We start from the raw sequence: 23919 nt of genomic DNA on the forward strand, positions 1-23919 counted from the left end.
TAGTTTGGTTAAGGCTGTTTTATGTGTTACGTATCCCCAATGAATGTATTCTCTAGTATATAGTTAGGTACATGTGCTCTCAGCCGGGTATAATGAGGTCTTTATTGGATTTCACCTGGGATTTTTACACACATTGACAAAAACACTTTCTTTCTCCCCTATCTGTTTTGAAGGGCTTCACAAGTGTTGTTTATTTTATCAAATATGGTGTTTACTCCTCGTAGTGCTCCTAACAATCCACACTTCTTTCTCTTTTCCACCGCCCACTAGTCCCCATCATACCATGCTAGTCTGTAATGTATTTTACCATGAAATTCCAGCATAACTGTTGGAAAATCCGAAGCTACACTCCCCCAAACTTGCTGACAAATATACATCCCTAACTGGAAAGTGCAAGCAAGAGCGTAGAAGCATATTGGAATAACAAAGGACCATAATTGTATACCGACCTGTGCCAGACATTCAAAAAGTGCCTTTTTGCCGCAGGTAGCTAGTGCAGATCACCCCAATATTGGGTAGTATTTTCACAGAAAGAAAGACAGAGCAGAAAGTTTTTAACTCCATTTTGAATCAGCTGAAGCACTGAAATGGATATAGGTGGCAAACTCAGAGTGAGTAAGTCCAAATGGGAAACAACCAACACCTGAAGAACGGTTTTACAGCATTCAACAGCCAGTTTATGGAGAATCTTTGGGAAAAATTATTAAGTGAGGGAAAAGATAGATGTCAAATATTTTACCTGAGTATAATTTGTCAACAAATATGAATACTAAATTCCAACCATATCTAATCAGTGAAGGAGGGCAATCTAGATTACCAGGCCACCGAGAGCCAGTCCAAAGATACATCTTATTTATTGGGATAAAGCAACAAGGCAGCTCATTAAATGATCCTGTGCGAAGTCCAGCTCAACATCTACATGGATGAAGAAATAGATATCTTTTGAGAAAGAGTAGACAATAAATCCAAAAAATATAATCAAATCTCCAAAAAGGGAATACATTTTAAACAAGTTTTGGGTACATGAAGACTTCTGAAGATTGACAAGAGGACCCCAAAACTCTTTGACTCAGATCCTTAGAAATAACTTTAACCAGGACAGTGTATTGACTGTCAGTCCCATACCAAACATGGGCACTGGAAGTAGTGGTTCTGAGGGTGCTGCAGCACCCCCAAAAAACATGCTGGAGTTCCAAAAGTGAATGAGCAATAAATACCTTTAAAAAGGTCAAATGTGAGACTATGGGGCTGATTACGAATTCAGCAGTTGAATGCTCGAACAATAGTGTGGTGGGGAGGCAGCCGTCAAACCCGTGGCCTCCCCACCGCTGTATTATGATGTGTCCGCCAGGCTGACCGGGTGAAACAGTGTGGCGGCATTGGCCTTGGCTCAATCAGTGAGCCAAGGCCAATGCTGTCGCACACAGCACCATTGAAATGCACACTGTCCGTCATAGCAGACAGCGTGCATTCTGAGGGTGCTGATGGGGAGCCCCCTGCACTGCCCACAACATGGTCGTGGGCAGTGCAGGGGCCCCTCTGTGGCCACAACTCTACCTTTTCACCAGCCTTTTCATGGCAGGGACCCCAGTCGGACCGCCACTGTGAGTTTGGCAGTCTTAGGACCACCATCCTCATAATCAGGCCCTATGTCTTCTAATAAACCGCTGATTATTATTTTAATGGACATTGGTGTTTGTTTACTATTCTTTGATTTACTGCACAATGAAAAGAGTTTGTAAAGTGTAGCAATCTTGCTCATGTGAAAAGAAAGGCTGCAGTGTCGATTTTTTTCTAACAAACAAAAAAATGGTAATGCCTATAATGGAACTGTATATATATTTTTAGATATATCAGCAGATAGGCAAGCACAAATCAAGATAATAATGGCTAATCCGATTTCCATGTATTATCGTTTGTGCACTCTATATTCTTGATAGGGAAAACTATGTCTGTGGAAAGTTAGTGGCCATTTCAATGGAAAATGTGCTGTCTTTAAATATTAATGAGCTACTGTACTATGCTATTGTACTATAGTTGTGAAAGTATGTTCCAATATTCACAATGAGCTACATCCTCACCGTAACACATAGCTCATTTTTTACATATGTTGCTTATGGGATGGGTGGATTTTTCAAAATCCCAGTTTGTTCGGTTATGTAATATTGATGGCAGCACCTTTCCTCTGAAAATTGTTCCAGCACCACTGGTACCAAATGTTCATTGAAACATTATTAGTGTGACACACAAGTGACAAATCCAAGAGGACAACAGCTATTGAGCGACTTTTTTCATCAGATGGCATTTGTCAATTAAAAGTTACAATTCATCCTCAATTCCACAATTTGTGAAGCTAAAAGAAGCAGAAAAATGTGTAATTTACTACTCTAATTGCTTTATCATTAGGATTTTAAATAATGGTGGCCATTTTCTGATGTAAAGGGACTACTGTTCCAATTAAAGAAATGCATATATTCACTAGAGTAAGTCAAAACAATTGGCACTAACATTAGATACTTGATGTTGGACCTGGCCCTTTTGGCAGGTTCATCCCTTGACTTTTTGCCTCCTTCCTCCTATTTTTTCTGACCTCTTTCTGTTGGTTCTAGGACTCTGAGCACTTTATCAATGCTGATCAGTGCTAAAGTGCAGGTGCTCTCCCTTTTAAAGTTGGTATGATTGGCTTATACCTAATTGGCATTTTACTTTACCTGTAAGTCCCTCGTACAGTGGTATCCCTATACACAGGGCCTGTAAATGAAATGCTACTAGTGGGCCTGCAGCGCTGCTTGCGCCACCAACTGAAGTAGCCTTTCAAACCTGTCTCAAGCCTGCTAGCGCAGGGCCTGTGTGCACAGTTTTCTGCCACAGGGACCTGGCACCTAAATTTACTTGCCAGGCCCAAAACTCCCCTTTTACTATATCTAAGTCACCCCTAGGGTAGGCCAGGCTAGCCCTATGGGCAGGGTGATATGTATGTAGAATGCAGGACATGTGCCTAGTGGCGTGGCCTGTCCTGATAGTGACAAACAGCCTATTTGGTTTCTCACTGTGAGGGCTGCCTTCTGAAAGGATTGCATTGAAAATGTCCTGCCTGATGTGTAGGGGGTATTGTCTGATTTATGAGGGGTAGTGTAGGCATGTTTGATATGGTTGTAATGGTAATGAGAAAGATGAGTCCGTGTAAAAGAGTCAGAATGGCATACTTGCCAATTGCGGTGGACATTTGTTTTGACTACCTCAAAGGAGATGACTGCTTTGTGAAATTACGTACAGCAGCTCGTTTGGAACAATTGGGACGCACTTTGCATTGATACCTTTTAATATTGGGACATTAGTGTGTTGTTTTTGTCTTGTTATGTGATGTGTTGATATTAAACAAGTGACGAGAAATTAGGTGCATACATAAATTAGTATATGAATAACGGTGAAACTGGTAATTGTACGAAAAGAAGAGAATTCTGTAATAAATATAGTACATTCAGGTGAACAATTCATGTGTCACTTTGGAAATAATGAGTAGATATTAATCCCAACTACATATGTATTATAGTGGATGTTCCTTTTACGGGCATGACATGCTGATATGTTTTTATTACATGCCATATTTTTTATAATGTTCCTGGTATGGGCATTTATGATATTTATATGACAAGTGCATTTCCCTAGTGATGTGATTCCTGACTACTGCATATGTTGCAGAATAATAAGTAACCTGTGTGTTATGTGTGACTACTGCTGGTTTCTGCAGAGTAACTAGTGTGTAACGTTCTGACAACTGCTTGAGTAGCAGGGCTTTACTGAAATGTTGTGTCTAGTCTAATTATGTTGTGCAATTCAGTTTATTTTTATAAAACTTGGTGTTGTGTTTCCTTTGTGGTGGGGATAGTGCATCACATATGTTGTGTGTGTTGTGCAAATGCTTTACACATTGCCTCTGGGATAGGCCTGACTGCTCGTACCAAGCTACCAAGGGGTTGAGCAAGGGTTATCTTGGACGTGTAACTCCCTTGCCCGGACTAGAGTGGGTGGGTTCTGCCTGGCTTAGGTGCATACCGTAGCCAACTAGAAACCCCATTTCTAACACTTGACTACAGAAGGGTCTTGGGGTGCAATTTAATTGCATTAAATATAGTACTTATGAAGTCAAAAGAGATTATTGTTGAGTGGAAAATTATAATATTTTTTCTGTGTATATGATTTAATTGTCTTTCATGTTTTGCTTATTTCTAATATTGTGCTTTGTGGTTTTTGACACAGATTTTATCTATTTAAATCTATTTCTATTCATCATTTTATTTATTGATAATGCACGGTTATTAAAAATCATTGCATACATGCACATAAAAATATTTTATAGAGAGCTTCAATCATGATATAAAAGGGCTTAACAATAATTCCGAACAGCGCGTGATGGGGTTTGGAAACGGGGTGGTAAAATGTTTCATAAAACATTTCATGAGAAATTTCAACCATATTAAAAGAAAGGGGCATGATAATATTACAGTGACAACCAGTTTGAGAAAAGAAAAAGGAGAGGTAAGGTGGCTTTTTAATGGTAGGCTGCTGTTTCTTGTAAGACATTTAATAGAAGCATTCTGTCTTTAATGTATTCATTTTTTTGGCCGTAAGGGGATTTAGAAATGTGGTGTTCAGGTGCGGCCCATCTTTAGGGTGGACAGGCCACGCCCCCCACCTTTTGCCCCTCATGAAGAGTGGCTGTCAGGCTGAGCAGAGGTCAGCCTAACACCCACTCTTCATGTTCAGGTCAGGCAGCCAGGAGCGAGACATACGTGATTTGCGATTTACGCAGACTCCTGGCTGCCTGAGCTGAACTTTGCTGGGCTGAAGAGGTTCACAGCTCCTGTGGGCGTGACCTCCTCGGCTCAGCAAAGATGCCTCGAGGCCCTCCCCCGGATGACGAGGGAAGCGTCACCCATTGACTTCGACCTGAGCGCTTCAGATTTAAGCCCTGAAGCGCCCAGGGCGAGTGTCAATCAGTGACACCTCGTCACAGAGTGGGATGGGGTCAGACGTCTTACTGACCCCATCCCACTCTGTGACGATGTTGGGACTGCTGCCTTCCCTCATTGAGGAAGGCAGCAGTCCCAACCCTCCTGGGACCTCCAAGGCTGAAGGTAAGTGTGTGTGTGTGATCTTTTTAAATGAATGTTTGGTGCCTGCATGTTTGTTTGAATGTTGATGAGTGCTGTTAATGGATGTGCATGTATGTGTGAAAGAATGAGTGTGAGTGTGCCTCCCACCTGCCCCCTTCCTTCCTAAAACTGGTGGTCATTATGTACATGGTGGTGTGGCCCGCAATGCGGGCGGTGGTGGGTAAACCCACCAGTTGCATGGCGGGCCACACCGCCACATAAAGAACCCCATGAGGGCCACCATTGGGAGCCCTCACTCACTGCCTCTGTCAGGCAGCCTGGCGGCGGTCGGAATCATTATCCGACAGAGCAGCGGTGCTGCCCCTCAGATAATGATTCTTCAGCCACCAGCAAGGCTAGCGGAATGGGTGCACCGGGGCACCCTTAGGGGCCCCTGCACTGCCCATGCGCTTGGCATGGGCAGTGCAGGGGCCCCAGTGCAGTATCCCATCGCGCAGGACACTGCCCAGTGATCTGCGCAACGGGTGCAGCTGCACCCACCACACAGAGGCATTGGGTGCGGCTCCATGTGGAGCTGCTGTCAATGTCCCGGCCAGGCATTCCTGTGGGCCGGCTGGCGGAAACAGTGTTTCCACTCGATGGCCCACAGGAATGTTCTTTATGTGGCAGGCAGGGATCTCGGGATGCTGGCGGTCAGTAGTTTGACCGCCAGCATGAACACGGCGGTTTCGACCGCCGTGTTCATAATGAGGGCCATAGTTTCGCGGAGTGGCATAACAAAACTGGAGGAGGACCACCTGCAAAGAACATGGAGGTGGTTCTCCTCCAGACTCACTTAGGCCAGGTGCCAGGTGTTGTGCTGAGGGGGCGCTGGAGCTTGGGCCCCCCCCACACCTCCTTTGTTAAGCCCCTGGTTGTGGGATCAATGCCTTACAGTTGTTTATGATGAGGCAGGCATGAGACTGCTTTGCAAGTGCATTCTCGTCCTCAAGAAAGGAGAGCCTCCGCATAGCCTTGTTAATTACAACATTGATGGTGGTAAATGGGACTGGCATTTTCCAAAGTTTCCTGAGTTGTAATTGCATGCTTGAAATATGCCCTGGCCAGAGATGATAGACCTCGGTTTGAATTTCCTTCCATAGAAGGTGGTTTAGTGAGCCAGGCTTTTAGCTGCAAAGTTTAGGACAGGTCTCTGCATATGAAGTCTGGCACGATGTAAATTGTCTGGTAAGACTGATTTCCAGCCTTATTTGGGCCAAAGACACATTGTGGGGTACTCTGAAGACATTCCTGTATGTGCAGGAGACCAGACTGTTGAGCAGTGATGCCGTGCATGGCTTCAGATCCATATAAAATGATCGGTATTAGTTGTTCCTTTTTTTCTTCCAGGATCAATGCCAATGAGGGCCCAGACAATTGAGCTGACATTTTTCCAAAAGTGTTCTCAAAAGCTGCTGCCCCATTTCTGATGCATTGCTTTTGGGGTAGGAAGGACACCCCTGTATCAAACTGATGTTGGTCTAAATCCTTCTGGAGACTGTGCTTCCATCCCTCACCTCTATGTGAACCCAATAGCTTTGAGGAGGGTTTGGAGGATCACAAGCACTGCCAGATTTGAAATCTCTAAAACAGAGGTAGAGAAGGGTAAGATTGTTTTTAATTTTATCAATCATAAAAGAGATAGCCATTAAGTTGGTGCTGTTACCATTTCCTTTTTCAAAAAATCAGTCTGTTTTTTGGCCACAATGCTGCTGTTGGATGCTCAAGCCTCTATGTCTTTTAAGAGGAGTCCACTTTAATATTTAGCGATGGTGTCCAAAAGGGATATTTGTTGATAATTTCCCAGATTTGAATATGAGGTGTATGATGGGGCCTTGCCACAAATCCGGAATCTGTCATGTAATTATGGACTGCTTGTAAAGCTGAGTAAATATTTTGGCATATAGAGCTGTGTTTGCTTTGAATAACTCCCAAGGAATGTAAATAGGGACAGGGGCACTGTCTTCTCTACTTTTGTTCATGATATGCCTTACTTGAACCTCTGTGCAGAGGTGGGGTTGTGGGTGGGTCTCAAGATATTAGTACCTTGTTCTGCATTAGTACACCTTATGCACAAATGGGCATCTCGAGAGTCTTTGGGGATATCAACATTGTTTACTATTATATGGTGTTTTTCTAGTGTGTTGGCTATGCCCCAGAATTTGTTATTGCTGTTGCTTTCACAGGCATACTGCAGTTAGGCCCAAAAGGTGTTTGTGTATTCTTTCTTAAGCTGCTGCACTTCACTTTTTTTGTTTTTGTATGAGACTCCCGTTATTTATGAGGTCCTGGTTCAAGTGGTCACAGGACATTTGGCGTAATTCTCTGTTGAGGGATCTTTTTAAACTCTTTAATGCTGGAGGGAGCCAACAGGATCTTGACGGTCAGTGTGTCAGCAGGTGAGCTTTGTATGCTACTGGCATTTGATGAGTGTGGAAGATTTGTGTTAAGTTGCCCCACAAGTTAATTGGATTCTCAAAGTTGTTGAAATGATTGGATAAAAAAACTACTATGACTGGCTCAATGGAATCTGCCATGGTATCCTTCCAATACAGTATGTTCAAATTAATTTTATTGGGGGATACACCCAGGACCTGCACCGTTTTATGGGATGGCATCCCTAGGTTGCTTTCAATGTGTTGTGAGAAGTGGTTGCTTTTTGTCCTAGGCACAATACAATATTTTACGTATATTAAATATGGATAAATAGTGGCCCATTCACAATGGTGTAGTCGATTATCAATTTTGGAGCTTGTGGTGTTGTGTGTAGAGCTGGGAGGTTGATCTTCATTAAAGCGACCACTGAGTATCCGTAGGCCGAGAATTGTGCAGTAATAGGTAAATGTTTCTGCCATGTGATCTTCATTAGTTGTATGGTTTAACTTGGTATGAAATGTTCCAGTGGCTATCATACAGGGTTGTTATCTTATCAGTCAAAGAAGTGTGGAATAAGTTCAGGTTAAAGTCACCTGTTATTAGTATGTATGTGTCTGGGTTTTCTACTATGGTAGCATTAATGATGGATTGCAGTCTGCTTACCTGTTCACATTTTTGGTTTCTATGTGGGTGTATGTAGGCATTCAGTATTAGTAATTTGAGGTCCGGCACTTACCGCAGGTTTTTAAGCAATACCAACTGTAGCCAGAGTTTTTCTAATGGTAATCAGGTTACTTTTAGGGCAACTTTAGAGGAGACATAGGTTGAAATGTCTCCCTTAATTCTAGCCAATTACTTGGGTTGAATCTAATGCCCATGTTTCTCATAGGGATAGTATTTCATACTTCTGCAAACCTCACTGTCATTTAGGGTCAATTTTAGGCAGGTAACATTCCATGAACAGATTGTCATCCAAGGAGCCCCCTGTGACTTGCACTTCAATTTCTCTGATGAACGATCGATGGAAGTCACAACTAGGATGAGCTCCTAGGATCAGGGTCTTTATATCTGTCTTGAGAGCCACAATGCGTGCTCCCTCTGGTGAGAGTGGCCAGTTCTCCATTGCAGGCCAAAGTTGCCCAGTTGGAAGAACATGACAATGTTTTTGTATACTTTTCCACATTGTTAAGCTGATTTTCAATGGAAGAGCAGATATATGTAGGGATCCAATGTGGAAATGTTACTTTTCAACCACTTTGTATTTGAGTAATCCTCAAGTAGTAAGGCATTTTTGTTTTGTAACAGTGTGCCGAAATAAGGGGATAGGCTAGACATTGTTCCGATATTCCATTACCTTGATTCCCCATTCTCTACACTACCACTATCTTGCTAGAACTTTTGGGACAATTATTAGGGAAGCCCTTGATATCAATCAGAGTTCTTTATTCTGCTTCCCTGGCACCATTTCCTGAGATGCTATGTATTCTAGGTCTGGAAGGGAGTGGAGCAGTCTGACTATGTTGCCTCGATTCAAGAAGTCCTGAAGGCCTTTAGTTTCATATTCTGGATAGAACAGAAGCTGTGTGTTTGTGCACTTTCAACATAGGGCTACCAAAGAAATAGATGCTTTTTGTTACTACGGGTTTATGGTCAGCGTGTATTTCCTTGTGATGATGCGTTTTTGGGGGAGGAACTCCAAGTGGGTTTTTTGTTTCTCTTGCTGGTTGCCAGGACTACAGACCTGTTGGCTTCACTGCCCCTCCTCTCCCATGCTTTCAGCTGCCTCAGTCTGTGATGGAGTGGGCTGCTATGTACTTTTGATAATCAGCTGGGAGACTTTTGATAATCAGCTGGGAGACTTGTTACTCTGCTGATGAGTTAGTAACCAATAAGATTGGTGGGTTGCTTTGCAGTGCATCTAAATGGATGGCTAACTGGGGGGCTTATGGCTCCACTAGGGGATTTTTAGCCAATAGGGTAAGGGATTTGTTTTTCGCTCTTGGTGATGAGCTGGTCTGCAGTCTGATGGTCTCAGCCACCCATCCTCTCCTCCATTATTTGTCACCCCATTCGGTGGTCAGCTGTGGGGGGTTGTTCATCCATTGCAACAATGGAAGCCTGTACAAGTAGTGGATTATTTTGCTGTGACTCTAGCAGATGATTGGTAGGGAATTTTGCCTGTTGAGGATTTTGAGGTTTTGTTTTGAGACTAAAATGGAAAAGAGGTACTTCCCTTTGATTCCCGTAATACCCTCTTTTAACCTTAGAAGTTTATTATGACTTCTGCACTTCCTTTTTCTTTCTCTCTTGGAAAGTGGTCTGTTTTCCCCACTACCTCCTGGGTGGTTTGATGGACTGTGTTTCATGGGGGTTTCCCCTGTGGGTGGAGTTGGGGCCACAATTAGGGTGGTTTGGATGCTGGAGCTGGTTACCGACGCTGCAGAAGTTTCAATAGTTGTTAATCTGCTGGGAGTAGATGGTAAGGGGTTGCAAGCAGGTAGTTCATAGTTCGGTGCTTGATGTAGGGGCACCCTGGCCGGGTTTTCGGTGCCAATATTACTTCAGCCATACAAGAAGGGAGTTTACTCAACTTGTTGATTAAGGGGGAACATCCACAGTTATCAAGAGCATCTGATTCCATCTCCTGTGTCCTTATAACCAAGCTGTTCAGAAACTCCAGTTTTGTGTCTATCTCTGACACAAATAAGACTAATGTGTTAAAAAGATCAACTTGATTTTAGAATTTTAGCTAGTGTTGGGCTAAGGTTGCCACAATTTCTTGAATTGTGTGAATCAGGGCTTCCCAGCTATTTCTTGGTCCAACAGAATGTGTGTTGTTTAATGTGACATCTTTCATACTTTGGCCCGGAGGCAACAGCTACTTAGGGAAGCGTCTAAAACAGCTAGAGTTGCCAAACTCCTCTGCAGTGGTCTCTGACCTCTGCTGCATGTTTGAGGTTATTTCCTCGGGATGGAGCTGAAGGCAGGTGTCCCTCTTGCCTCAAATTGTGAGGCATTGGGCAGGGTGTCCAATGAGAATCCCGGTGAGGAGTGGATGTTAAGGCTACTCAATCTATCTGTCTCAGGTACCAAGTGAGCACTGGTCCAGAAAACTGGACTGTGTAAAAAAAAAAACTTTTAGAGCAGGCTGATGCAGTTATTTAACTATAATACTATTTACAACGGTCCTGCAGTATATATACTCGTACCTGCACTACTAACTCAATTGGATGTACTCTGATTGAAACAATCTGCTCAATTGTAGTAATTAATACAATATGTAGGTCTTCATTGTATAGTTGCAATCTACATATACATTTCAAACATCACGTAGATGAAGAAAAAACATAAATCATCAAAAACGTCACAAAGTGCAGACAACTCAGTGAAACTGAAGTGCACACAGGATTATGGCCCTCATTACAACCCTGACAGTCAATGACCGCCAGGGTTGTTTTGGTGATTGTAGCGCCAACAGGCTGGCGGTACAAATCTTCATATTATGACCGCGGCCATCGTTGTCCTGGCGGTTATAATCCGCCAGGGCAGCGCTGCCCTGGGGATTATGACTCCCCTTCCCGCCAGCCTGTCCATGGCGGTAGAGACCGCCATGGAAAGGCTGGCGGGAAGGGGAGTCACGGTCTGTGAAAAGCGCGACAGGTGCAGTTGCACCCGTCGCATGGCTACAACACCGCCAGCTCCATTAGGAGCCGGCTGCAATGTTACGGCCGACATCCCCGCTGGGCCGGCGAGCGGAAACTCTGTTTCCGCCCACTGGCCCAGTGGGGATGTTGTAATGCGGCCGGCGGGTTTACGGCCGCATAAGCGGCCGCTTGGCGGTCCAACCTTGGCGGGCAGCGGTTGTAATGAGGGCCTATGTCATGATTATGTAGAGTTAAAAAGCAGCATTAGATACTGATCCCTGGTCTTCTCTGTCTAAACAAATAAAATCCTGTTTCCAGTCAGGGTTCAGTTAAACACTTAGGGGTATGCTTAAGAGTCCCTAGCACCACCGGGGGGTACTTTTTTGAGATGTTCCGGTACCGCTGTGCCCTGTGCCGTATTTAAAAGGCAGCGTTAAGCCACTTTTTGTGACTTAACGCCACCTTGTAAATATGCCACCTTCACACGCAGAACTTTGCATGGAAGGGGCATGCAATGGGTGTTTATTTTATTGTAAATATGCCCCGTAGTTCACTAAAGTATGTCATACTATGCAGAGTGGATCTGTGCCCGACATGAAAACCATTGCAGCAGGCCAATACCCATTCAGTCAGGCTCTGCAGACAATAAATGGAGTCATGGCAGCTTACATGCTGTGAATTCGGAGTGGTTACATAATAACTTCTGAAGTGAATCTGTGCCCAACATAATATACTATTTAGTGGGGAAAAAAAAAATTTAGTCACGCTGCATGGCAGAGGTAGTCCCAACACATTTGAATTTATTAAACTCAGTAACGTGTGACATGCATCGATGTCCACACCCCAACCTCACAGTGTGAATGGAGGAACCAAATGTATTTATGCTGCATACTGCAAACCTGTGTGATTTCCTTTACCAACAGGGGTGCAGTGGCATCTGGACATGAAAGAGATTAACTGCAACCAGGCTTGTAGTCTGTAATGAAAAGCCCAATAGAAATTCACCTCAATACCACCAACAAAAAAAGTAGTATCCAACCACTAGCACTCTCCATTTACAATGCCAGGATACCCCGACATTCACTGCTATCTGTACCAGACAATGGATGAGAGGGAAGTCGCCCTTCGGATAAAACTATTGTCTGTGAATAGCTAGACTGCCAGCGTGGGGACGGGACACCATGTTGGGGAAAAAAGTGCATGAACACCCATGTGTGTCCTAGTTTGTGTAATTACTATGTAGAATTAAATTCAAAACCATCCTCCAATATGTTTCTAATGTTCTTGTGCATGTATTAGTTGTTCCTATATAATACAACACACCAGTGCATGGCCTGGTGAGTATCACAACACAATAAAAAGCATTCTCTGAAAGCCAGCTGCCTAACAGCCAATCAGCCACAATCAAATCTATCTGTATTATATACATATGGTGGATCCAGGACATTATAACAAATACCAATGTGTTATAGAGACATAGAGCTAACGTTCATATTGTCAATGGGAATAATGTGAAAACAAAGTCCTAGTGAGAGATTCTCTGTTCGATATTAGGAAACAACAGTGATCATAGATTTCATTCAGTCCCAATTCAGTGCTTTTCAGTGTGTTGATCCATTTGCTTTCCTATAGGTTCAACTTTGTCAGCAAATCACCTCCAAGGCTATCCATTTTGATAATTTGCAGTATTTCCTATTGTATGTCATCACTGTGGTTCATGTCCATGCTAATGCATGGAAAGCATTACATCAATCGTTTGACATTTTATACTTAGTTATGTGTTTCTTTGTTGTGCAGGGCCTTGTAGGCATGGATCAGCATCATGAACTGCATCTCCTCTGAATTGGGATCTAGTGTAGTTTCTTGAGATGGGGTGTAATGTGGGTCTTTCGGGGGATGTTGAGTATGAGTGTTGCCATTGAGTTCTGTATTGGCTGGAGTCTCTTCAGAAGGCATGCACTGATTCTTACGTAGAGATTGTTTATGTAGCCCAGTATGCTGGTGATGAGAGACTGCATGACAGTCCTTCTGGTGTTTGCTGGGAGCCACCTGAAGATCTTGTGGAGCATGGAAAGGGCATGGAAGCAGGCAGAATAGACTGCATCTTCTTGTTTCTTCATGGAGAGCTTGCAAACAAGGATGATACCAAGGTTGTGGGTGTGGTCTGTTGGGGTGGGGTATATGCTGAGTTTTGTGGGCCATCATGTTTCAGTCCATGGTGAGGTATTGTTCCCAATGATGAGGACTGCTATTTTATCATTGCTAAGTTTGAGACAGTTGTCTTTTATCCAGTGCTCTACGTTTGTCATGCATCTGTGCAAGTTAGCTTTTTGGTGGAGGGATCTTCAGACAGTGAGAGGATGAGCTGTATGTCATCAGAGAAGGTGATGATGTTGAGTCCTTGTGATCTGAAGGTGATGGCTAGGGGGGTCAAGTAGATTTTGAAGAGGGTCAGGCTGAGGGACGATCCTTGGGGGACTCCAAAGATAATTTTCTTGGGCTCTAAGGTGAACGGTGAATGACAGATCCTTTAGGTTCTGCTGGTGAAGTATGAGGTGATCCATTTGAGGGTGTTTCCTTAAATCCTGAAGTGGTGAAGTCTGTCGAACAGAATGAGGTGGGAGACAGTGTCAAACGTGGCGGACAGGTCAAGGAGGATGAGGACTGCTGTTTCCCTACAGTCCAGGAGGGCTCTGATATCATCTCTGGCTGCAATCAGGGCTGTCTCTGTGCTGTGTTTAGCTCAAAATCTGGATTGGGAGGGATCCAGGAGGTTATGATCTTATAGGTGTTGAGTGAGTTGCTGGTTGATCGTTTTCTCAAGGACTTTTTTCTGGATAGGAGAGCAGGAAGATGGGCCAGTAGTTCCTCAATTCTGCTGAGTTGGTGGATGTTTTTTCAGGAGGGGCCTCACTTCAGCATGGTTCCAGTCCTACGTGGAGGAGGCTGAGAGATGGAGGTATTCAGGAACTTACTAAGCTTGTCACCTTTTGTCTTGGTTGCTGAGGTTGAAGATGTGGTGGAGACAAGGGTCTGTGGGTACTCCTGAGTGCACGGAGTTCATGATAGAGACACTGTCTTGTGTGGTGAGGAGTTCCCAGTGGATGAGAAGTTATTTGGGGTTGGTGTTCATGCATGTGGGCTGGCTGATGCTGTCTGCTGCAGAGGGTTGACGTTCAAAGTTTTCGTAGATGACCAAGATCCTGTTGTGGAAGAAGTCTGCAAGGTTGCCGCACAGTTTCTCGGAGGGAGTGATGTCGTTCTCAGTGAGTGTGGGATTGGTGAACTCCTTCACAATGGCAAAGAGTTTTTTGCTCTGGTTTTCACTGGCTTTGATGCGGTCTGCTAGTGTGTTCTTCTTGGTTTCTTTCAAGAGGTGGGGGTACTGGTTGAGAGGGGTCCTGAAGGCAGTGCGGTCCTGTGTTTTTTTGCTGATGTTCCACTTACTTTCAAGTTGTTGGGATAGCATTTTGGTGGCGTGCAGTTCCTCAGTGAACCAGCTTGCTCCTTTGCTTTGTTGTTTGAGCTTGGCTGCCTTGGCAGGAGTGATGGTGTCAGCATAATCTGTGATCCACTGGGAGCCAATGTTTTCTGCTTGTTTAGGGCTGTGTGTAGAGTCTGGGAGGCGGGAGTGGAGAGTGTTGTTTATTGGTCTTCTGATACCTTTTCACAGTTTATTCACATTGATCTTGGGAGCACAGTGCCAGGGTAGGTGGGTCTTGAGATGGTGAAGTGCATGCTATGGTGGTTGAACCAGGTGAGTAGTGTGGTATGGATGTACCTGACTCTGTTGCTGGATGTGAAGATGGGGTAGAGCGTGTGTCTTGTGATGTGGTTATGGTTGGTGATGGGCTGCTTGATGACGATATTCCTCATGCTTTCCAGGAGGTCGTGGATGTTAGCATCACAGGGGTAATCGAGGTGGAAGTTGAGGTCTCCTAGCAATATGTCATGCTTGGAGCTGATTGATTGTAGGGCGATGAGTTCTGCTAAGGTGTTACAGATGTTGGGGCATTGTCCTGGTCATCTGTAGGCAAGGGTGCCTTTGATGGTGATTTTTCCATCTGTGTGGAGTTGGATGCTGAGGTGTTCTGCTACTGGTGTTGGGTCATCAAGGGATGTCATGCAGTGGATGGTGTCCCTGTGGATGATGACAAATCTGCCTCTGTGCTTATTGGTTCAGTCCAGGTGTGTAACCTTTGGAGATGGTGATGGAAATATCTGCTGTGGAGGCGGGGTTTAGCCAGGTTTCTGTGAGGAAGATGACATCCGGGGTGAAGTAGGAGATCATGTCCCAGACCTCGGTGGCATGCTTACTGAGTGAACATGCACTGAGTAGGATGCACTGGAGTTGTGTCATGGTGGTCTTGGTCAATAAGTCAGGTGTGGGCACATTTGCATTGTTTCTGATGTCATTGGTTGCTTTGGTGCTGAAGGTGAGGTGACATTATTGGCAGGAGAAAGGTCCTTTGGTGGTATGTAGGAATGTGTAGCAGCAGTGGCTGTTGGTACATCCAGGGCTCAAAGGTCAGCAGCAGGTCATCTTTGTGGGGTGGAGGAACCAGGAGTCTGGGTACAGCCCAGGCGTGCTGCGAACTCCACTAAATAGGTCCTAGGAGGTGGCAGGGCCACTTGGAGATGGTGGGAAGGGGATGGAGAGTAAGTGGGAAAGGCAATAGGGAAAAGAGGATGAACAGAGAAAAAACGAGGCAGAAAGCAGGAGACAGGACTCAGAAAAATGGGGGAGATGAGGAGAAAGCAAAAAAAGGGAGAAAGCACTCTGAAAAATAGGGAAAAAGGAAGGAGAAAGCAGTGACAATGATGCCAAAAGGCAGAGAAAGTACTCCAAAAATCGGGGAAGAGGAGGGGAAAGCAGTAACAACAAAGTAAAAAGAAGAAGAAAGCACTCAGAAAAACAGGGGGAGAAAGCAGTGAAAATGAAAAAGCAGGAGAAAGCACTCAGAAAAATGAAAGGAAGGAAGGAGAAAGCAGTGTAAATGAGGCAGAAAGCAGGAGAGAGCAATGCAACGGCAGGGGAGAGTTGGCCTGGGAACTCCTCAATGAGGTAGTGCAAAAATACAGAAAAGGAAGACGAAGCAGTGAAAACAACACAGAAAGTAGGAGATGGTGATGCAGCAGCAGGGGAGGGCTGGCCTGGGACCTGCAGTGTCGTTCTCTTGCAAGTCTAGTATGTTTTGTGTGGGAAGTAGAGAAATTGTTTGTTCCTTTTATGTTGTTTTGTTAATCTAGTTTTTTTATTGGTTAGTTTGATTTACAGTAAACTTTATTTGTTAGTGTTTTTTTCACTTATTGCTTTTTGTGGAAAACAGTAATTAGTCTTTCTCTTTTAATGTGACTATGTCCGTGTTGTTTTATGATATTATGAAAATATTTCTAATGATGAATGTTATATTTTAAGGTTTAAAATCATTCTTATATTTTATTATTTGTTTACATTCATTTTCAATTACTTTAAGGTCAGGTCATTTAATACATATGTGTTTGTAGTGAAAACAAGTATGTTTGACCACTGACTTTGTGTTTCAGCACTGTGCAGATTAGTTGTTCAATGTTCACCAGTAGCACATTACATTTTGTATTCAGTTTAGCTGCCTATTGGCTTTAACGTGGCATTAGACATTACATTCTGTATTCAGTTTAGCTGCCTATTGGCTTTATCGTGGCATTAGACATTGCAGTTGAGACATTGCAGAGGAGCTGTGTTTTTCCACATGGTAAACTAAGCTTGTGTTTTTCGTATTTTCTCTTGCCGAACACCAAGGTTTACCTAAACTAGCCAGCATGTTTTGAATATTCACATCTGAGAGGGAAGGCCTTTTAGAAGGCCTTTTCCCATGGTTATTTAATCTATAAAAGGTGCCTATGGGTAGGAGAGAGGGGAATTTTCTGAGACCTCAGTCAGGAGTGGACGTCAACTGCCTGACCTCCTGTGAGGGTGGAAAAACTCTTTCTCGCAGTTGCACAGGGGTCATCAACTTGCTGGCATGAGAAAGATGAAGAGCAGTGATAGGCCCTATGGTGATGAATTTTAACTTTATTCTTTGCTTGGCAGTTATGCTATACTATAATCACATATATTTGCTGTGTACATTGCAGTTTAGAATCACTTTGATATATTTTCCTTTCATTGCTGTAACTATTTTTAAACATGCGTCTCCAACCTACTAATCTCCTCTCTCAGGAACTTCGAGGTGAAGTAATAATAAATGTCTTCTTTAAACTAAGAAGTGCATTCCAGAGATTTTTGTCAGCTCCGTCATGACTGAAAGAAAAACAGTGTTTAATGTTAAATTTTATGTAGTAATATATTAATAATATATTTTGATAATATATTTATATATATAAAAATGTATAGTTGTGATATATTTATATTAATTTTAATCATGTTTATTGTACAATGTGGATAAAATATATTATGTTGTTCTCTAATATCTAGGCTTATGTCTGGCTTGACAACAGTATTTATGTTTCACATATTTCTGTTTTCAATGTTAAAAATACAGTGATATTTTGATATTGAATATTTGTGTTTTTTGTTAATAATGTATGGGATAAAAAAAAAACTGTAGCCATTATTTTTTGGACAATATTTGTGGGAATTTATATTATTTTCCATGATATTATGTCATTGATCCCAGAGAAACAGTCCAGAAACATGTATGACCTGGAAGGGAAGCGGTTCCACAGATTAAAATCTATGCTAGGTAAATTTAGTAATGATAGAATGCAAGGAGTTGAACATAAAGCACATGCCAAACCAAACGTTTTGGCGTGTGGAGGTGGCCTATACATTATTGTAGCAGATGGGGTCTGCCCATTTAATCCCCCTGGATTTTTTTATTTTTTGTCTACCCAGTTTTGGACTTTTACAATGAGTGATATTCACTCCCTGAGTCTCACTAACAGTAAAATCTGTGGAAATGGACTGAGAGTGCTAATTACTAGTTTCCACCTCTTAAGATAAGGCCACTATTGCGCAGCTGGAGTAAACATTTCTGAGCTTGTTACACGTGAGCATACATATGTGGGCTGTACATATGCGGCTGCCTTGTGGAGGCTGGTATCTGGGCCCATAAGCGATCTTTCAAGGATTGATGTGGATTAGTGTAGTCCTCATTATGTGAATGTGCATTCAAAGTTTAGGCCTGCAGTGCTTTCTGGAAATTCTGTGGTGCTTAACTGATTTACATAATTTAGGAGACATTTGCAGCAAAATACAGTTTCACCCACTTAGGCCTGCCGGTCAAGTGAGGTATGAATTTTAGAGTAAACAGGCATCCTGAGTGTCGATACTCAATAGTTTTCATCATATCTACACACCTATTGGCGCTTTAAAAGTTGTCTTATTTCCCAGGCTCCATTGTTAATCGGATTCTAGGCATTTGAACTCCTCCTGAGCCAAGGTAATTTATCTGCTGGCCATCAGGTGGTTCGAAGGCCTCCCCTCACAAAAGAGCCATTAACAGTGTTTGGTCCTGCTCTTAGGTACCCACTACAAACCAGGGTAGGTACCCACTACAAACCAGGCCAGCCACCAACACATTTCAAAAGTCTCTCCCTTGCGCAGGTGTTTAAATTGTGGGTAGACAGTTCTAAAAGCCAGATACCCATAGGCAATCCAAGTGTACCACATCATCACTCTGCCACTGTCCCAACCCCATTCACAGCATTCTGGGACTTTTACACATGCCGACGTCAAGTGGTCAATGAAAAGGCTTTTCCTGGGACCCTTGGTTCTGCCCCAACTTACAGAGCTACCTGATCCCTTCCAACCAAAACCTTAGTTGGGAACCTCTTCTGATTGTGGCTCCAAGGGTCTGACCTTCCTCCTTTTTTTCCTGTGGACCTGGCATCCCCAACCCAGGTTGAATGTGAGACGTTAATTAGTAGATGCAGATTTCCTTACCATCGCTTCTTTTCCTAAGGTACTTACACTTTGTACCAGGTCCCGTTATCCCTTATTAGTGAAATTTAGGCAGTGTTTAGAACTCAGACTCTCTAGGGGTAGCTGTAGCTGAGCAGCCAAGGCTTATCTAGGAGACATGCAAAGCTCATGCAATACCACTGTAGTCACAAAGTACTTACACACATGAAAGAAAATACTCAGTGTTACAAAAATAAAGGTGCTTATTTTGGTGACACAAATATCAAAAATATCATCGAGACCATACACCCTTCGGAGGTAAGTAATACACAAATTATATACACGAATGTGCAAAAATAGCTGTAAACACAGTTAGAAAACAGTGCAAATATTGAAAATCACAATAGTTAGAAATAGGCCTAGGGGGAACAGAAACCAAATACTAAGAAAGTGGAATGCGAATGTCAGTTTCCCACTTAGGCAAGTGTAGTGTATAGAGGGGCACTGGGAGTATTAGTAAACACCAAAGGTAAGTAATAGAACCCACCCCAGACCTCAGGAAAGCAGGAGTAAATCACAGTAACTTTCCTAGGACACACAAGAACACAAGAAAGAAGATTAGGCAAGAACCAGAAGAGACTGCAAGACATCAACAATGGATTCCTGGACCTGAAGACCTGTGGAAGAAGGGGACCAAGTCCAAGAAGCACTGAAGACTCCACAGAGAACATGATCCCCTGCTAACCCAGATGAAGGTGCAAAAGAAGAACCATCAGTCAGTACTGCACCAAAGAAGATCGATGCGAGTTCCTGGTTGGTGCAGATGATGTCCCACGCTGGACGAAGATTGCAGTCTAGTTTGCATCACTGGATTCCGAGAACAAGCTTTGGCACATGCAAAGCTTGTGGTTTGTGGAAAATGGTGCTGCCCGGGACCAGGAGGGACCTGGTGAACTCTACCCAGAAGGGGGAGTCAGACAGGGCTCTCAGCAACTCAGAGAGCCCTCAGAAGACCAGCAACACAAACTGGAGTCCCACAGCATGGGGACAAAGAAGGTGCAAAAGGAGGCCATGCAGCACTACAACAAAGGGTCCCACGCCGCCGGAGAACCACGCAGGAAGCTGTGCATCACAAGAAGGATTGCTGGGAGCAGGAGCTGCACAGTGCATGAAGAACTTTGTGGAAGGATGCCAACAAGCCTTGGCAACTGCAAAACACGTGGTGCACGGGGGTAATGTCTTGCATGGGGATGCAAGCTCTTACCTCCACCAAAGTTGGACAGTTGGGCGTCAGGACCCTCAGGACCACTTCAGTCCACCACCTGTGATGCAAGATCCACGCTGCTTGTCAGAAGAGGGATCCCACTCAACCAGTTGGCATTGTAGAGAGGTGCCTACTGAAGAAGGGGAGTGAATCCTTCACTCCAAGAGAGATTTCTTTGTTCTTCAGGTGCAGGCTGAAGACAGGCTGCCCTCTGAGGATGCAAGACCGGGAAACAGTTGCAGTTACTGGCAGGAGCTGAAGATACAATTTTGCAGAAGTCGTCTTTGCTTCTTTGTTTGAGCTGTAGAGTTCCTGGAGGGTCCAGATGCAGTTTTCGTTGGTAAGAAGGTGAAGTAAAAGATGCAGATGATTCCTGCTAGAGTCTTGTAATCTGAATCTGAAGAATCGCCCAAGAGAGAAACCTTAAATAGCCCTGAAAGGGGGGTTGGTCAGCTAACAGGTAAGCACCTATCGTGGGAGGGCTCTGAGGTCACCCGTTGGCACTGGCCACTCAGATGCTCCCAGAGTGCCCTGCCAACTTGGAAACCAAGATGGAAAAGCCCAGGGACCCTCTGGAGCAGCTCTGAGCACCACCCCTGTGGCGGTGAAGAACAAGGGAGTGGTCACTTCCCTTTCCTTTGTCCTGTTTCGTGCCAGAGTAGGGGCTGGGGTCCATGAACCAGTGTAGACTGGATTATGCAAAGAGGGCACCACCTGTGCCCTTCAAAGCATTTTCAGAGGCTCTGGGAGGCTACCCGTCCCAAGACTGTAACACCTATTTCCAAAGGGAGACAGTGTAACACCCCTCTCCCAAAGGAAATCCTTTGTTCTGCCTTCCTGGGCTTGAGCTGCTCAAGCAACAGGAGGGCAGAAACCTGTCTGAGAGGTGGCAGCAGCTGGGGCTGCCTGGAAAACCTCCAAAGGCTGGAATGGCAATACTGGTGGTCCTCTAAGGAGCCCCTAGAGTGCATGGAATCATACAACTAATGCGTGCAAAAGCACATGGGGTATGATTCCAACATGTTTGATACCAAACATGCCTTTGTTCCGAGTTACCATGATGTAGCTGGACATAGGTAGTGACCTATGTCCAGAACATGCATCAAATGGTGCCTCCGCACTCACAAAATCTGGGCAAATTGTCCTGGAGGTTGTTGGGGCCACCTCTGCCAGCACTGGGGTGCCCTCACACACAGGTACTCTGCACCCTGCCCTCAGAGGCCAGGAGGCCTGCAGGATATGCTCCTGATTTCCGTGGCTGCTCATCAGCGGCAAAACGAGCCCACAGTCAGCAGAATTGGCTCTACAACGTAGAAGGTATTACCATGTTAACACTATGGATCAAGTGTGAAATGGAACCAGGAGTGCTCTGTTATGATTGCAAGTATTCTTGTGGGTGGAGCCAAGCCACCAAGAGTTGGTATAACCTACATTCCCATGCAGAGGGTATTTGTGTCGGCCCCCTTCCAGAACTCTTGGTCCAAGGACCCCACCTCTCAGGCCCATTACAAGCACAATGCCCTAGAGGACCCCATCTTTTCTGGATACAGTGGACATAACCAGCAAAGGGTGCATTGGCTGTCCCTGTACCCATGTTTAAGGAGAGTGGGGGAGCCAGCACACTGCCTCCTAGACACAGGAAGGAGAAGACAGTGCTTCCTTCCTATGGGTGGGAGACAAAGACAGAAGGTTTGTTTCTAGCTGAGATGGGACTGAGGGTTGTTGGCTCGAGTGTAGGTCTAGGGAGCCAGCAGGGACTGCTAGGCCATAGAGTCTCCACTACAATGAATTAAATGCCTGTGGATGTCCTAGGTGGTACAGGGCACCCGTACTCAAGTGAAAAGAGTGGAGCGAGGCTGCTTTTGTCAGAAAGATTAGGAAAAAGGAAACACACCCACTGCGAAAAGCGGCTAAATCTGTATTCATGCCTTGGCTGGAGCATTGCCCCATAAGCCCTCACAAGGGTGACAATGTGCATAGTTGGCTTCATGTGGTGCTTCATGATGGTCAGGGGCACCACCAGCTTTATGGTAGAGTATCTGGGGTACAGAAGCCCCCCAAAATTATTTTTACATTGTGCCCTTGGTTTGAATCTGTGATGCTTTCCATGTTGTTCAACACTCCTGGACCTGGAGTTTTATTCTTAAGCTCTGGGTTGTGTGGACTGTGGTGGTTGGTTTACAAAAAGAAATATTAATCTGAGACACATGTTTTTAAATGCAATGCTTTATTGACAATGTTGATTGGTTGACAGAACAAGGTTTTGCCTAGTAACGAACAGTATTGAATGTTGCTATTAACATTGTTGATTTCAGTGATGGTGCAATGGTGAATCATAACATATTGTCTGGTTTTGCTAATATGGTTAGACCCTGACAAACCATGTAGGCCTGCCTTATTGATAATGGCACACCTTTATATTGTGACATTGCATCTAGAATAGGTGGGGGTATTCTGGTTACAGGGATCAGGACCTACTAGGGGTGTGATGTTATAGGAGGGTGTCACCAAAGGTATTTTCATTTGCCTAATTGGATATATTTGTAATTAATGCATAGCATTTAGTAGTGTGTCTGTGTGTAATAAAAGTACTGTTCCTTTTTATAAGGAAAAGCACTGACTGGACAATTATTTTTTGAGTGTCGTGTATCAGCAAGCTGAGTTTACTAGTTCACACCAAATACCCTTAGTAGGCCTTCAGCCACTCTGCTTCTCTACCCTGAGAGAGTCAAGTGCTACAATGGAGTACTTGGTTCCCAGTAAGGAAAAACTTTCAGTCTTATTACTTGTGAAGTTCTTGCATCCTTCACAACTAATAGACCAATTTCTAACAATCACACAGCCGGTTATTGTTAGAATTGCTGTGATTCAATGAGTGAACATGAAGCCTCAGCTAATGGAAAATTAACCATTAAACATAATTTAAAAGCAAGGTGTTAAATGATAACCTGCCCCAGGACAATGGGTGCAGTCAGCACATTAAAAGCAATATTCCTTGGGAATAGCGAGGCCTAGACCACGTCCAGAAACATTCCAATCAAATTTTGATGTCAAAAAGTCTACATCATCATCAGATAAAAAATGGCAAACATTAATTATACTTATTTTTAAACAATTTTGAGATTTTGAAAAGTAAATTTTTAATAGTGGGGATACCTCTGGGAGTCTTGGAAGAAGCAGAATGGCTACCAACAGTAGACAACTAGTTCTGCTAAAATGAAGTGACAGAACACCGAATAAGAAAGTTAACCATAACGCCAACTTGGTTTACCTAATGATTAAATAGAAGAGTTACAGACTGGGAAATAGATGTGGGATTCAGGGGATTTCAAATGAGCTGTGACATGCAAATTAGTGACTCTTCAGAATAGTATGTGGTGGCTTCAGAAGTCAATTGTGGGACAGCAGTGACATCAGCTCATACCCAAGCATGGACAGGTGCAGAGAGGCTTGTCTTAGATAAGTCACTACGTGCATCAGATTAAGAACTTCTTTGTGGTTAAGGTAGAGAACTGTGTGGAGGTTGTTGTGATGGTGTTTGATGATCCCAAGCACACATCAAGGAGGAACATAGAAAATAATTGGAAAAGGACA

This window comes from Pleurodeles waltl, chromosome 4_2, assembly GCF_031143425.1.
Source record: "Pleurodeles waltl isolate 20211129_DDA chromosome 4_2, aPleWal1.hap1.20221129, whole genome shotgun sequence".
Taxonomy (NCBI): domain Eukaryota; kingdom Metazoa; phylum Chordata; class Amphibia; order Caudata; family Salamandridae; genus Pleurodeles; species Pleurodeles waltl.